Source organism: Eutrema salsugineum, unplaced genomic scaffold (assembly GCF_000478725.1).
Source record: "Eutrema salsugineum unplaced genomic scaffold, Eutsalg1_0 scaffold_8, whole genome shotgun sequence".
Classification (NCBI taxonomy): domain Eukaryota; kingdom Viridiplantae; phylum Streptophyta; class Magnoliopsida; order Brassicales; family Brassicaceae; genus Eutrema; species Eutrema salsugineum.
The window spans coordinates 7455451-7473203 of NW_006256414.1; the positions used below are offsets into that span (position 1 = coordinate 7455451).

Below are 17753 nucleotides of genomic sequence, written 5' to 3' on the forward strand. Positions count from 1 at the left end.
CAATGGTCAATGAATTAAAAAAAAAATCTAAATATATTAAATATATTTTAAAAAATAAACAAAAATAAATTGAGGACGAGATTGTGTTCAATAGAAACAGCAGAAATCATAAATATATCCTTCGAAACTCTTAAAGTAACTTCAAAATCAAAGTTCAAATAAAAAAAACTAAAATCTTGAAAAAAGTTTGAAGATATTTGCCAAACATACCAAATCGTTGGAAGATTCCGTGAATGCATTTTCCACTACAAGAAAACATCATGATTTCTGACGGAATTTCCGAAGGTTTTTTTGCCGTCGGAAATTTCCGACAGAATCCCGACCAAAAACTTAAAATAACCGACGGTTCAGATGTCATCGAAAATCGGTTGGAATTTCTGACGAATTTCCGACCGATACTTAAATAGTTGGAGATTTGATTATTTTTCCGACGAAAGTAATAAAAATAATCAAAATTTTTATTTTTTTTATTATTTCCATCGGAAATCCGTTAGAAATTTAATCAAATTTCCGACAGATTTTCGACGGATGCTTTAAATTGTCGATTTTGAAAACTCCGTCGGAAAGTCGTCGAAACTTTGATAATATTTCCGACGAATTTCCGACGGATATAATAAAAATAATTAAACTTTTGACAATTTGGAGTCAGTGATTGGCGAATTTGACGAGAGTTCTGAATATTCTTCCGATGAATTTGTAATACTATTTATATTATTATGAAAAATGTAATTTTATTATGTTTTCAAGATTTTAAAATACTAATGTATGCATTCTTTAGTCAAATATAATTTTTGCACCATTTTACCAAAAAGAAAAATAGAACTATATCATTATATATTGAAATTATATGTTTTTATAATTTTTAATAATAAATATGATCACTATTTTAACAATAATAATAATAATTCCCAAACCCTAAACATTAAACAATCATCCGGCGGAATTCCGTCGGAGATATCCAACGGATTTCTGACCGTTAGATAGATATTCTATCGGATTTCCGTCGGAAATGATAAAAACACGTGCTTAAATCGATTTTTACATGTGTTTTTTAAAATGGTCTCCGACGGATTTCCGACAAAACAAAAATATTTTGACGGATTTCCGAAGGAAATGCGACGAATAAGGGTTCAGAAACATCGAAATTGAATTTTGTTTTGACAATTATGGTTGTTATGATGATATTAGCTATTATAATTGAGTTATATGTTATTTTATCTCAAAATTAGATTATTTTCATCATTTAACCAAAAATATATATCAAACCCTAAAACATAACCTTAAGTTCTATATATCTTTAAGAAAGTTATATGTTCCTCATTAGTAGATTTCAAAATTCATCATAACTTTTGTTTTATGTTGATTTGTAAGGGAAATGTTGTTATATGAATCTAATCATCTATTGTAAAGACTAATCTCATTAATTTTTGCAATTTTTATGCCCTAATCATTAATCCGTCAGATATCGGTCGGAAATTTCCAACCGATTTCCGACGGAATATATAAATGTTCCAAATTTGAACAAAAATTTGATGTATTTTATATGTTTGTCATTAGTAGATTTCAAAATTTTAATTTACAAAATATAATGTATTACTATGATGATTTTTTTTAAAAAAAAAAAAATCATCATATTATCATAGTACATCGGAAATCGGTCGGAATTTACCAACTGATTTCTGACGGGCTTTGTGAATTTCCCAAATTTTCCTAAGTGTATAAAGAATTATAGATCCATATGAACATATTGATGTATTTTATATATATATATATATGATGTTTATATGTTTGTTATTAGTAGATTTCAAAATCATAATTTACAAAAATTGATGTATAACTATGTTGATTTAAAAAAATTATCTTATTTCCACATTCCGTCGGAAATCCGTCGGAAATTTCCGACAGATTTCTAACGGACTTTGTAAATTTTTCTAAGTGTATAGAATTTAAGGTTTTTTTAATTGTCCGTCGGAAATCCGTCAGGAGTTGCTGACGGATTTCCGACGGATTCCAAAAATTGCCCGCGAAATAAAACCGCGTAAACCGAACCGCGTAAAATTTCCCAAAATTTTAAATTATTTCCCACCGCATCCCGACGGAAGTCTTAATGATTCCCCACCGATTACCGACCACCCTTCTTTTTATTTACTACACACGATTCTTCTTCTCCCTTTTTATTCTTCTTCTTCCTTCTCCATTTTTCTTCTTGCTCTTCTGCTCGGCACTGCCAGAATTCATCCCAGATCTGGTACTTTTCGCCGCCGATCTGCTACTCAAGCTCTCAGGTATTGATTTGCATCTCCTCACCTTCTTTTCTTCTTTCTTATCTTCTCCTCAGCTTCTCTTTTTGGTTTTTATTTTTGCAGGCTGAAGTCCACCACCACCGCCGCCAGATCTGAAGCCACCGCCGCCGCCGTCGACCCGCCAAGCTTCCATAGCCGTAGATCTGATTCATCAGCCTGAAAATTGTAAGTTTTTTTCATTGTTTGTTAGTTTGATTGATTGAATATCCAAAACAAAATTACAGGATTGTTAAGATGAATTTTAGGATGAATTATAGGAATTGTTAGTTTTGTTAGTTTTGTGAATTAGGTTGTTTTATGTTAGAATTTGTTAGAATTTAAGTAGAATTTATTCTGGATTTTGTTAGAATTTTAAGAAAAAATTAGTTTTGTTATTTGTTAGAAATTATGCTAGATTATAATTATTAAATTTATTTGTTAGGATTGTTATAAGCAAATTGTTAGATTTTTCTATGTTAGATTTTAAAATTAGAATTGTAACATATTATCTAGTAAAATTATTAGATTTCTTAGATATATTGTATATATTGGATTTTGTTTAATTATTAGATTTATTTATAAAAATGACTTTCGAATTTAATTTTAATTTAGCATTTTAATTATATATATAAATTTAAAAATTATTAAAAATATTTTTTATATTAAAATACAGGAGTGGTCGGAAATCGGTCGAAAAATAAATAAAAATATTCCGCCGAAAATCCGTCGGAAATTATCGAATTCTATATCTCGATTTTCCGTCGGAAAACTAAATCCATCGGGAATCCGTCGGTAATTGACAAATTTGTAGAGTTGTCGGAAGTTCGTCGGAAATCGTGGAGCCGTCGGAAAAGGGTCGGAAATACCACGTCCCTCGGAGTTTGGTCAGAAAAGTTAAGCCCGTCAGAAATCCGTCGGAAAGTTTAGTCCGTCGGAAATCAGTCTGAAATTTCCGACCGATTTTCGACCATTTTGTTTTTTCCGACGAGATGATTCCGACCACCATATTTTGTCGGAAATTCGTCGGAAAGCCATTTCCAGACGGATTTCCGACGGATATGGTCGTTGGAATCGCATGTTTTCTTGTAGTGTGTCAAGCGAAGAAGAAGTCAATGATATTTTCTCTGGAAAGCATAAGAAAAAACAAGAGACGGTGAAGTCTAAGTCTCTGATTCCAAATCTATTTCTGATTAAGAAACAGATTATGATTCTGATGTAGGGCTGGTCAAGAATCCATCTGCTGCAGAAACCAAAAACGTCGAAGTTTTTCTACCTAATTTATCGTTGATCCTGAAAGGGTGAAGTTTCTACCGTAAAATCTCAAATCACTTGTGTTTTCTCCTTTTTTCTTTTTACAAAGACAGCATATATATATTGGAAACTCATTCTTTCAGAGAAGAATCAATCCTTCTTTGCGTACAAGCAAACCCTAAATCAAAGAAAAAGCAAAACGTTGGTATAGCTTAACCCAAAATATAATGGCATTACCTCTTCAGAATCATTGCTGAATTGTTTCTTCTACTAAACAGGAAAGCGGCCTACTCTGCTATGAATTTCAGAGTTCCTGATTATTCATACATGAAGTTTTGAACCATGCCAAAAACTACACAAACTATATCTATACTATATAAAAGCAGCTATTTGGGGCTCCTGAAAGTGTCCATATCAGCATGTTTAAGTTGCTCTAAAAAGAAGACACGTCAGCAGTTCTAAAATATTTTTACCTTAATAAAATTACATTAATAAGAAAAAACCCATTAACTAATAACACGCCAGCAATTCAATCCCACATCTCCCCACCCTACAAGATCGATCTATCTTCTCCGACAACTACGTAACGTCCGACGACCGACCTTCCTCACTATTTATTTATGTAATCTGACGCTTTAAATCAGGTCCATCAATACATCAGCTAATCTTCCTTCCTCCTCTCTCTCTTGTGCAATCTCCTTCTGGATTGATAAACATAGACAGCCCTTTGCTCCACCACTGAACTGAGAAGGTTAGACATAGCAATTTGTTACCAGTTTATTCTATCTAACCTCCAATACTCTATTCTGTTTTGGGAAATCCTTTATTGGTATGACCAGAGAAGTGAAAGAAAGTTTTGGAATGACTCAGGAAAGCCTCGAAGAAGTTTACAATGGAGTTCAAACCAGTTTACCCCCAAATACTGAGAAAGCCATGTCATCAAATGAGATCAACATCACGCAGAAAAATCGCACAACACTCTCCCCTGGTCTTCTCTTTTGCAATATGATTACAAATATAACGACCCCAAGTAACTGTGCTCAAGAATTGTATCTCAAATTCCTTTTGGAAGTGGTGGTATCTAAAGTCTAGGTAGAACGAAGATTCGTTTCCAGGTTTTCTAACCATCCTTCTTCTCCGAACCATTTTAATAAATCTGGTCTGATGTGGGTTTTCCTGAAACAAATTTAAGGCAAGTGTTGGAATGAATCCACAAAAGAGGATGAACAGCTTCAAACATGGCGAGGGAGAGGTAACCAGTTTCGCCCAGAACTATGCTTCTCAACTTATTGTCCATGGCAACACAACCTTAGGAAAGGTAAAGCGTCAACTATGACACTTACGTATATCTAATAAACCATGATCATGTAAACATTCTCAGAGTGAATACAAAAAGTAATCTTCTTTGGTCATTGGGTATTAAACATGATTTATAGAGACATTGTGATCTTCTTATATCGGATCCTTTGATTTACTTGCTATATACGTAAGTGTCTATTAAAGATTATAACCTCACACACATTTCTAAGAAATTAAGTCGTATACAAGTACTTTTCCAAAGATTAAATATATTTAATAGGAAGGATATGTATATGTATTTCTGAGATAGTTTGGTATCATTCAGTTCTTGTGAAAAAGGACGAAGAGTACAGAGTTTATGCAGAAATGAATTCCAGGACGTCATCTTCCAACTTTCTAAATTCAAAGAAACATTTTGACAATGCGATGATCTTACTAAAAACTAAACTATTAACTCTGTTTCGCTTAGAAATTGTTATCTTATGCTTCATGCTGCGTGATCATACACCTAAAATCACAGGAGTTTTTTGTTCGCTGAGAACAGATTCATAATATGGACCTTTATTGATTTATGGATCTTTGGGGGATAAAATTATTATGAAAGTTTGATTAAATATAGCAAACATTTCTACACTAAAGCTCTCAAGTTTGGTTTTGGGTATCTTTTGGTTTCAGGTATGGGAGCTTGGCGTAGATGGCTGCAGAAAGAAGAAAATATTGGTTTTGCTACAGATGGAAGCTCCAAACCCTAGGCCAAAGGGCTCAGTCTCTCCTTTCACTTGAGTACGAGGTTGATTTGTGTTCCCCGAGTCAGTTTAGTGTATGTTCAGACACAAATATAATTAGCTCTTAAACCTTTTCTCATGCCCTCTTACATTGTTCCCTTTTCTTCTCTGTTCCTTTAGAGAAACCGCCTCTCCATTATCTCTTGATCTAAGTTTTTGGTACTGTAATAATGGGTGATAATCCAGCCGCCTCACAGCTTTTCCAGCACTATAGGAGGTGCGATTTGTGTTCTATTCTACATCTCTTTGATTAAACTCTCCTAATACGTATGTTATATATCTCCTTTTTCATTTTATGTGAATAAAAAAAATTAGACATTACTTGATTAAGCTTTGGGATTTGTGTTAGAGTACTGTTGCGACAGAGCATGACTTCGTGCTTCCAATTTTGGAACCGCAGACTGAGACTGAGAGAGATGAAGTCGATTCAAAAGCCTTACCAAGCTCATGTCCACCATATATGTTTATTTTATTGAAGGTAGCTCATGTGTTGAAGGTGTCAATATGTTATGTATATTGTTCCCATATTTTCTGTCAAACTTCCTTATCCTAGATGACAGTTTATAATTTGTGCAGTGACATCGCATGAGAGTAGGTGAAATGGCAACCAAATAACGATTAGTGACATTTTGAGTTGATGTTTTAACTCCAGATTGTTCTGCTATCTGACTCTCATAGATTTGCCAATGGTTTAATGACCGAATACCTAATAAAACCCATACAGTTCAAATGTTCCTTATCTTCCATTCTTTATATTCTATACCCGTCTGTCTACATTGGTTAGTTGGTTTAAATGAATTTAGGAGTCGTAAGTTATACCGGAAACTCTTGTGAAATGGTATGCAGTCTATCTTAGTTTTTTAAAACCATGTAAATTAGTATTATTCATGTTGTATCTCATGTCAGATCATAATTGTGTCACTAATAATCTAAGATGAAGATTGTTCCACTCAGTTAAATACATACTTCCCAAAATTACATAAAACTGTTTACAACATTTATTCTTAAACTCTATAGACGAGAATGTACCGTCTCTAACTTTTGGAAAATCTACTAAAATTTTTAGATTATATCTCTAATGCAACATTATGCAAATTTCAATTTTAGAGGCAAAATTTCATATGCCATTGCATTTAATTATTTATTTTAATTTAAACAAATATGAAATAAATTGAATAATTTATATATCTCAACCCGCCCGTAGGGCGGGCTAAATCCTAGTAATAATTTGAATTTCCTATATGAAATATTGAAATGCTGCCAATTTCACAAAAAACTGTAAACGGTGTAAGATTTCCATCAATAATTAATGATGTGGTTGACATATGGCACACCGGTTTGGTATGGTGTATGATTTCGCCAGAAGTTTAAAAAAAAAATTAACAACCCATAATGACATCGTTTTAGGTGATTTTATAAAAGGAAAAATATCCTTTCTAAGGCTCAAACCCACAACCTCAACGCTATTGCTTAACACTTAACCAACTGAGCTAAACAAATTTTTTGATTGTAGTTACCTAATCTTGTTTATATAGAATCAAAGCTCACAATTATCTCCCTAAATGCTGAATCTCTGCGACAATGGGTGAGTATCTCTATGATGACCGTATGTTTTTCTCTTCTCCTTTCTATTGTTAATATCTACTGGTGAATGGTGACCATTTCTCTCTCTGGAATCTATGACCTTTAAATTAAGGTGCTGAAGAAAAAAACCTGGTTTGCTCAAAAGTAAAATCAAAGAAAAACTAGAAATCTAAATAAAACCATAGAGGCCACTTGAGCACGAGCCCGAGTTTCTGGAGATGAAGAACACATGGATTCATCAGCATGTTGGTAAATCCTGCCATTAGTGTATGAACCCAGATCTATTGAAGCCGAGGAGAAGGAGAGAAATACGCTTGATCCTGTATTAAAACAACATCAGGTAATTATAATTAATTAATTTTTCTAGATCACGTGGTTAAGTGTTAAGCCTAAGGATTTGAGGTTGTGGGTTCGACTCTTATGAAGGATATTATTATTTTTCAAAATGACGTTGTTTTGGATTGTCGACCAAATAATATACCGTATTAAACCGGTATGACATATGTCAACCGTGTCATTAATAGTTAACAGAAAACTAACACCGTTTATGATTTTGGTGAAATTGGTCATATTTCAATATTTAATGAAATTTCAATTATTAGATAGTTCGTGTAATGTTTGGCATGGGTCACAACTTCATGTATGAATAATCAGGAACTCTGGAGTTCATAGTAGAATAGATCGTTTTCTCTCTACTAAACCTGCAAAATAACTTAAATAATTAGAATATCAAATTTTTATGTAGGCCAAAGCATTATATTCTAATCATGGTATGTATACCTTTAAATATTGATGGGATCATAACAATTCTCTTGGAACATCGATTGGGATGAGGTTAAAATCATGATCATGATCTGGAAATACCTATATCAATAGAATAACGTAAAATTTTGAATAGAAATAAATAAATAAAATAATTGGATATATTACTAGAGTTGAAATGCGAACTCGTTAACTTGGATTTATGTTCTATTAAGTAGAAAGCTATTCCTTGTAGGATCTAAAAATTTGCAACGTCTGAGGGATGTTTCCAAAACGTTTGACCTGAGCCTGATATGGCGCCTATTCTCTGCTCCGGAATCTTTGTGGGTTGCTTGGACGAAACGTACGCTGCTGCGAAATGAAAGCTTTTGGATAGCTCCTAACAACACTCAAGACTCTTGGATTTGGAGGAAGCTACTCAAACTACGGGTCTTCGCTAGTCCGTTTATTCAGGGGATTGTTCGGAACGGTAAAACAATTTCCTTCTGGCATGACAACTGGCTCTCCCTGGGTAAATTGATCGAAATCATAGGAGATGCAGGTCCGCGGCTCCTGGGCATCCCTCTCAATGCAACTGTCTCTGACGCCTCAACTCCAACAGGATGGAGGATTCGTCGAACTAGGATGCAGCATCTAGATACTGTATTGGATCATATTCGCGCTCATCCAATCCCAAGTGCAGCAAACGGCCCTGATTTTTATCTTTGGCGTATCGAGGCAGGTTCATATAAAGATAGATTCTCGTCGGCTCATACATGAAATCAGCTGCGTACTCATCACCCGCCTGTCCAATGGTGGAGATTACTCTGGTTCAATCATGGGATCCCAAGATGCAGATTCATCACCTGGTTGGCTATCAGAAACCGGCTCTCAACGGGAGTGCGCATGAGAAGTTGGGGAGCAGAGCAAGCTTATGTTTTATGTGGAGAAAGAGATGAGTCCAGGGATCACTTGTTCTTTGCCTGTCCATACTCTTTCACGGTATGGTCAGACATTGCGGGGAGGCTCCTTCGAAACCGTCAGACCCCAGACTGGACAGAAACCATTGTCACCGTTCAAACGTTTCAGGGCGACAGACTTGACACTATATTGATAAGGCTGGTATTTCAGGTGACGGTGTATTATTGCTGGAGGGAACAAAACTCTCGTATCCACCGGAGCGGTTTCTATTCAACACCCCAACTTGTTCGTCTCATTGATAAAGTGGTACGAAACAGGATCACTTCCCTGCAATACCACACAGATCCCAAGCTCCATCTATTGATGCAAAGATGGTTCACGGTGGCTCCTCACTGAGTGCAGCTTTCTTCCGTTTTTCTATTATCTTTCGTTATTCATCTTTAGCTCGGAGTTTATTGTATTTCCGGGTTATGTTTTGTTTTGATCCATAAACTATGTAAATATTTACCACAGTGATCAATAAATTTAACATTTCATCAAAAAAAAAAAAGAAAAAAAAAATTTGGAAAGAATTTAAAATATATTATTTAGATAACAATTATACATAAATATATCTTGGTTAGCAGCACAGTGGTTATTTAATGAGACGGTTATCATATCTTGTTACATCTAACTATCCAATACAACTATCCATATAACACATTTACGTCACACATATAACTATCAACATCAAGTGTCTAACGAACATATACATACATATACACATATAATATCTAACATTCAACATCAAATATCCAGAATCTAATAATTTTTATTTAACATATAATATCTGAAATATAATATCTAACATATAAAAAATAATATACGCATTTAAAGTACAAAATCCAACATCTAAAATACATTATCCAACATCCAACATTTAAAATTCATTATCCAACATCTAGTATCTGATATCTAAAACTGGCATACAATGTCTAACTATCACACATCCAACTATTCAGTTTCAAATTTAAATACCACATTATTTGAACTGTTTCTATTGCTTAACCTGCAAAATGGCTTAAATAATTAACAGATCAAAATTTTTTGTTCGCAAGAGCATTATATTGATATATTTTCGAAAATTGATATTATAGAGATTGTAAAATATAAATTTTTATATGTAAGGATCGTAACAATTTTCTTAAAACATTGATTAGGATGAGGCTGAAATTATAATCCGTGAAACACCTAGTAGAATAACATAGAATGTTTAATGAAAATAAATATATGAAATAACTGGATATATTACTAGAGTTCAACTGTGACATCTTTAACTTGGAAATATGTTTTATTAAGTGGGAAGCTATATATCCTTTAGAGGTTCTACAAATTTGCAAAGAATTTATTATTTAGGTAACAATTATAGATAAAATTATGCATTTTGGTTAGTAACACTCTTTGTGTTCTTGAATACCATGAATAATTTCATCATAATTATCTTTGTTATCACTTCTAAACTATTTACTTCAACAAAAGTTTCTTCAGGAAAACAAATGTCTAAATGACATGTTTTATGAAGATAATTGTTTAAAACAACACATGCAAATACTAAATATGCTTGAGTCTTGTATGGAAATGGTGGTACAGATTTGAAGATGACAAATTTTGATTTAAAGATGACAAAAATTATCTATATTGTATTTCACAAGCGAGAATGACGATGGTTAAACAACTCATTTCAGGATCTTTTCTTTGTCCTCTAAACTCTTGGAAATGATTATGAGTACTTCAAAATGGAGCTAAAAAATTACTACGATTGGCGTATCCACTATCAACTAAATAATTTTTTTTTCTGAAATCTCATAAAGTATACAAATACAAGTGAAAAAAAGCATTTAAAGAACACTAATTTTTTTAATAACAAAAGACTTACCTTCTGGAATAGTTAATCTGTTAGTGCTTCTCTATAAAGCATCTTGTAATATATTTGCATCATGAACCTTCCCATCCACTAAGAAGATATTAAAAATTAATAAATAGAAACATGTTTTGTGTCCAAACAGAATTTTTTTAGTTTTTTTATTATTTTATTTCTGGATTTCTATTAATTCTGTTACCAAACAAAAATTTTAATTTTATTTATTTATTTCATTTATTCTAAAAATTAATAAAATAATATATTCGAAATTTATCTTCAAAATTAATTTCGAATTTTTAAAAATTTTAATTCAGTTAGTTTAGATTTTTTAGATATAGGTGAGATAAATTATCAAAAATACAAAAATCAGTTGATATTAGTTTTACAATAGTAAATAAGATATTAACTTATTTTCTTTTTAAATATTCAAATTTAAATATTCAAATTTAAATAATATTTACATAATAATAAAGATAATAAATAATATATTATTATATACTCTTTCATAATCAATTTTTTGAATTTAAATATTAGAAATTAAAAATTTATATATTATATAGTAATATAAACAGATAAAGTAAAATTATTTTTTTATATTTATATATTTTTTTCAGATTAATCTAATGGATGAGTTAAAATTAAGTTTTTATAATCGTGGTCAAATTTATTAAAAAAAAAGTTTTATCTAAATCCAAAAATAAATTATATCATTTATTATAAAAATTATTATATCTATAAAAATGAAAATTAAATTATAAAATTAAATTAAATTTAATCTATAAAAATGAAAATTAAATTATAAAATTAAATTAAATTTCCTGGATGCACGGATAGAAACTATTAAATTATGATTATGCACCCAAATTTTCTCCAAAAATTTTGCCGCCATAATTGACCAGCCAAAAAATAAGTTTATGGTAAAAAGCAGAGTTGACCTTTGACTTTCTCAAGAATTGCAGCATCCTACTACCCTACATTTTGTTCTACAGTTAAAGGTGTATGTTATATAAAATCCGTATGATCTCGAGCAATTCATCATGTTGATCTATGAGCTATTGTTGGAGGAAAACCAGTCAATTTGGCTGGTCTAAAATTGAAAATACAATATAAATAAAACATTTAAAGTGTTGCTTAAACAATGAACAAAAACAAAAACACAGAACAAATTAAAAACCATAGTAGTTCATAAAAGTAATAATAAACTCAAATAAAGAGAGAAAAAAAAAGCTCCAAAATCAAGAATCATCTCCAAGACTTCAATCCATGTTAATACATCTTAGTTTATGAAATCTCGTTTAATCCATCCACAACGTTTTGCTATGGACATATTCATGACTCCTGATTTCATAGATCAATTGTGAACAAGGGTCATTGCCGTTGTAACGCAAATCCCTATCCAAATCAGGAATTTCTTTGATAGCATTCCAATTATTATTAGCTTTGTCCTCAGTTTCATTTTTTCAGCTTTTTTTTCCCATCTATTTTGTATCATGCCAAAGATCTGTCTAATGAATTCTGTCACTTCATCATAAACCTTGTTCGAATTAAATGCATCAGTTTTAGCTTTCTTTTTTAGGAATCTTTTCTCTTATGCATGTTGATGTATTAGACCATCCACAACTCTGAACCCCGGGGTTCATCAGCGTTTTTTAATAATTTTTGGAGGAGAGAGAATATGGAAGAACCTTGGGTGAACCTGGGGTGAAAAATGGGTGTCCAATCCTGATACCCATTTTGGGGTTCAATAGAAAAAAATAATAAATTTTTTTCAACTATTTTAAACATTTAAATAAAATAAAATGAAAAGAGTGAAAATTAAGAAAACCAAAAGTAGAGGTTCTTAAATTGAGAAAACAGAAGTGAAAATAAAACTAGTAATCTTCTAGATGTCCAATTTATGCCAAAGGTAGAGGGTATTTTTTTCTAAACCGTAGCGTGCTCTAGAGTACATTCTCGTGCTTTTTCATCGAAACCCGCATTGTCTTCTTTGTATAGCTTCGCTTTGGCTTCATCAAAGTAGTCCCCCTCACCTATTTCGGGGTTTGTCAGCATCTCATGAAGATTAATGAACATCTTATGGATGGTGTGACTAGGCGAGAAGTAGTCCGTTGTCAGCATCCTTAGGAAGATATGACCACGATCTCCTACATTGGGATGAAAGAGTTTGGTTCTGAAGGAGACCTGCAGAAAATAAATATTCAGCAAGCGATTACTACAAAACCCTGAACCGTTTAAGGCGTCATACCTTTGGTGGCTTGAACGGGTATTCTGGAGGGAAGTCCATGCTGATTTTGAAGACTCCGTTTTCGTAGGGCGATCCTGCTGGTCCGAACAGCTCACCCTCCCAATAAAACAGCTTTCCATCTACGGGGCCTGCCTTGTAGAGCGGGCTCTTAACCCTCGCAATCTCTTTTTTCTGCTTGATTATGGTTCTCGCCCAGTACGGGCCATCCTCATAACTTGGCATACTCTGTCCACAATAAACGATTTGATCATTTGAGTTACATAAATATCCGAACCAAATGAGAAAAACAAAACTTGAAAACAAACCTAAACTCATGTAACTACTTAAACCTAATCATTCGATATAACCAGAACACGATTACAATACGATGTCCCTAAACATTCGATACTCCTAAACACACAATGAACCATTTCAACCTAAACATTCGATATGACCTAAACATTCAATACTTGAAAACACACAATGAACCATTTCAACTCACACAAGCGATTCACACAAGCGATCAACAATTCGATTAACTCACACAAGCGATTAACTTACACAATTCGATTAACTCACACAAGCGATTAACTCACACAAGCGATTAACTCACACAAGCGAACCAAAATTTATAAAAGCCCCAAGCGAATTAGAAGCCAATTGCAATCCCAAATGAAAGCCCCAAAATTTATAAACATTTTCGAAAACCCTAAATTCAAAACATCAAATTTTAAAACCCTAATACGCGAAATCCGGAAACTGATTGAATATAAGAACAATGAATCGCAAACAACCCTAAACCCTAAACCCAAAAGCCCCCAAAAAAAACTTCTCGAAGAACCCTAATTTTCCCCCAATTTTGAAAACCCTAAATTTTCCCCCAATTTTGAAAACCCCAATTTTCCCCCAATTTTAAAAGACTTCTAAAGGATATAAACGACTTACCATACTGATCGACCGAAGGGGAAGCGACGATTCACCGGAGATTCGATCAGAGGGGAAGATTGGATTCGAAGTCGTGATTGTCGAGAGAGAAAAAGTTTCTCGATGGAAGAAGAGAAAAATGAAAAATTGTCGACCAAAATCGATTTCCAACCCAAAAAAAATTTCTCAACCACGGGCCAATACGAACACGACATCTGGCCGATGAACCTTAATGATACGGATTCGTCACACTGATCCTGAAGATACGATATTGTTCGAATATTGGGGTTCAATAATTAAAAAAAAACTAAAAAAATTGATTTAGGTCCCACGGATAAACCCCGTCCATACCGCGTTGTGGATGGTCTTATTCTTTCGCTATCATCCATCATTCAGAAAAAAAATATATATATATATATATATATATATTGTTTGTCCCCTTGGTGTCTTCAACATGGTAGCTATGTGCATCAGCACTATCACCTAATCCCACCGCATTCTGCCCAGTTGCAGTATGTTGTCCATATATCATTCTTAACTCCTTGGAATCCTGAATTTATTATTCTCTTAGTTACAATATGTATTAGGATTAGGAAAAGGAAAATTACTAATTCTTTATTCCTAGTGGAAATTCGTTTTGGAGCATTAGATATTAGTAAAGTCTGCCTCAGTTGGTCTTTTTTGTAACGTGTTCGATTTTCTTCTATTCTCAACACTCTTTCGTTGACAAAGAATGAAGAAAGATGATGATTAGTATCAGGGTTCTTCGTTACGGCCGAGTAAATATTGGAAGATGTGGCCGCTCGAGAATATAGTACTTTGACTAGTGAGGATTGAGGAAGACAACTCTAAGTCTTCTTTTTCTTCTTCAAGAGGAGCGAAACTTGATTTCAACCCTAGGGATGGTAACAACTGGAAGCTAGAAACTTTGACGAATGTCGCCTCCACCTTGTTAGAGAAAGAAACATCAAAGAAGACCCTTGTCGAAGAGAATTCGAGTCTCGAGTCTCTGTGCATACGTACCAAGAAAGAAGAGAAGTCACTGTACTCACCAACCGTCTTCTTGGATGGCAACACAGTAGATCGAAAACAACAAGAGAACAATTGCTTGCGTGGATTACAAACAAGAAGAAGAAAGAATCTTCAAGAAACGTAAAATTGTTGGTTGTTTTAAGGTGGGATCATCTTTGACATCAACAGAAGAGCAGCGATTACTAGAAAAAATTAATTGGGACTTTGAATCTCCTCCTTCTTCTTGCGTCACCGAGTGCAGCAAAAAAAAAACGTCCTCCTATTAACGTCTCCTACAAGAAACTCAAAATCGTCCGTCGTTTAGATTTTGGACCCAAGCAGATGAACGTGATGAGAGAATATAATGGACATGATCCGAAGCTGATCATAGCAAGGCAACTGTTTTAGGGTGATCTCAAGCATGACATTAACCATCTCCAAATGCTTTTAAACCAACTGGTACGAAATTTTTGATGGAGGAAGAGGCAAGAATCATACACGAAAAGTACCTGAAGATTCGTAAGACAGGCCTAATTGTGGTTCTTGTGGATCCTTTGTCGAAGAGGCATGTCGTTGATTTAAGGAAATGGAAGATAAGTGGAAACTTGGTTTACGTCATTAGTACTGGTTGGTGGGATATGGTTATCGCCAACAAGTTCAAGGTAGGCGACGTCTATCCTGTCTGGTATTTCCGTTTTGGACAAGCAAAAGTTTTGTTTTGCTCTAGTCTCGAAAAATTCTGGCCGCGACGCGTCTACTTTTGGAGTCCTCCTGACAATTTTGGTCACGATAGTTCTCCTTCCGGTGAATCAGACGATGGATGCTCTCCTCCTGAAATTCTGGATACAGCAGCTCTAGTTCCGGTGAACCTTGCAATGGATGCTCGCCTCCTAAAAATTCTGGACACGGTGGTTGTACTTCTTGTAAATCTGGTGATGGATTCTCTCCTCTTGGAGATTCTTGATCGTACTTCATTTATCATCTAGCTCACATGTAACAAGGAATTTTTTATTTTTACTTTTTGGCTTTGCCTAAAGAGCGCTTTTGGTGCAGATTAACTCTTCAGGATCTTTTGTTTTGGCTACTTACTAGAGGTTTGTCAATTATGTTTGGATCTTACATTTTTTATTTGTCAACTTACACATCTTACATCTATCTGCAAAGTGTAAGAGTTTAACCCTCAAATTGAATGAAACAACGTTTTTTTATAAATAGGTTTTTTGTGTGGTAAAAAAAAACTTTCGGAATTCTCATTAGGCAGATGTGTACTACCCAGATGAGCCTATTTATAAATAGAAAAAGTATCATTCTATTACAAATCATACACAGCAACACAGCCATATTCATAACATCTCTGTAAAATTTTTTACCTTCAAATAGAGATTCAATCCTACATCATCTGCTGTGAATTATTTCATCTCAGAGTCCCATCCAAAACCAAGAACTATACCGAAGAAAATCTATGAAGCTTTTGTATCTAGCCTTAAAAAATTTTGTCCTATTTTTATATTGGTTATAGGTTTTCTTCGAACCAAGTTGTTGTTTTAGATGTGCTAGTATTCTGGTCACTATCACTAGTTTGTTGAATTTACCATCAACATGATGGTAATCTTGATCGATTGCATCCACTAGTAGTTGTAAGAACAATTTGTGTTTAATTTCAGACCAGCTGTGATACTACCCTTACTTTTTATATCTTCTTGGCAGAGGCCGAGCTAGCATGTTATCAGAGTGGTCAATTGACCCATGTGATATTCTTAAAAACAATTGAATTTTTGTTGATTTTTTTAATTAACCCATGCTGAAAAAACTTAAATTGACCACTCTGACCCATGTCTATATTTTGTGGTACCTCCGCCACTGCTTCTGGGTCTCCTATTGTTGGGAGGTAACTAGCCATTTAATAAAACCTATTCAATCCACAATCTTTTTGAAACCAAATCAGAAAACACAAAGAAATTATACATGATGAGCTGTGATTTATACCGTAATTATATGAACAATGTATTTGATCCAATGTTGATTCCCTAAAACCAAAAATAAGCAAGTTCGAGAACAATCTAAAAATATTGTTTTAAAATCGAGCAACTTAACATTAAAGAAGTATCTTTGACTCGATTGAAAGAGGGAAAAACGTCTTCACATTGCTAAGTTAAGATTTAACATTAATCAAATCAACATTATCTCAAAATTTCTAGCTTAAATATCAAAGAACGATCTCAAATCAATCGATTATTAAAGAATCTAACAGGAGACTACCTAAAAATGTGTTTTTTTGTCACCTGGGTCAATGAGATGGCAAAACATGCATATTGACGGTATCCATGGAGCTGACTCTAGAGCAAAAACCCTTTTGAACATGGATTCTGCTTACTAAAGTAAGAATTGAAGGATGAATGAAGAACCTAGATGCATTCACCATTTTGATGATAGAGAATCTAAATGAAATTATTACAGCGAAATCGAGTATTGTTAGAGTGAAATCAAGGAACTCTGTATGACTGTCTCTCTCTTTTGGCTCGAGAAAAGAGGGATAAGCGAAATCAAAGATCTTTGTAAAGTCTCCTGAAACCCTTTTCATTGTTTTTCTTTAATTTGTTTAGTTTTAAATAACAGTATATTTGATTAGGTTTTTATAAATTGTTGATTGAATAAAGCTGGATTATAAGTGATTTTGGAGAAATTTATATATTATTTTCAATGATATAGAAATCATGAGTTAATAGTATAGGGTTCTTTAAAAAAAGCTAAATATAAAAAAAATATATATAATCCAATACACCCCCTTTAATGTATGGGAGAATGTGTTCTATTTCATGTCAACGCAAGCC

The 17753-nt window shown here is 33.4% G+C and overlaps 1 pseudogene; it reads right to left on the reverse strand.

Moving 5' to 3' along the window:
* Positions 1–12039: 12039 nt before the first annotated feature.
* Positions 12040–16822, reverse strand: LOC112088383 (annotated as a pseudogene).
* Between the last annotated feature and the right edge of the window lie 931 nt (positions 16823–17753).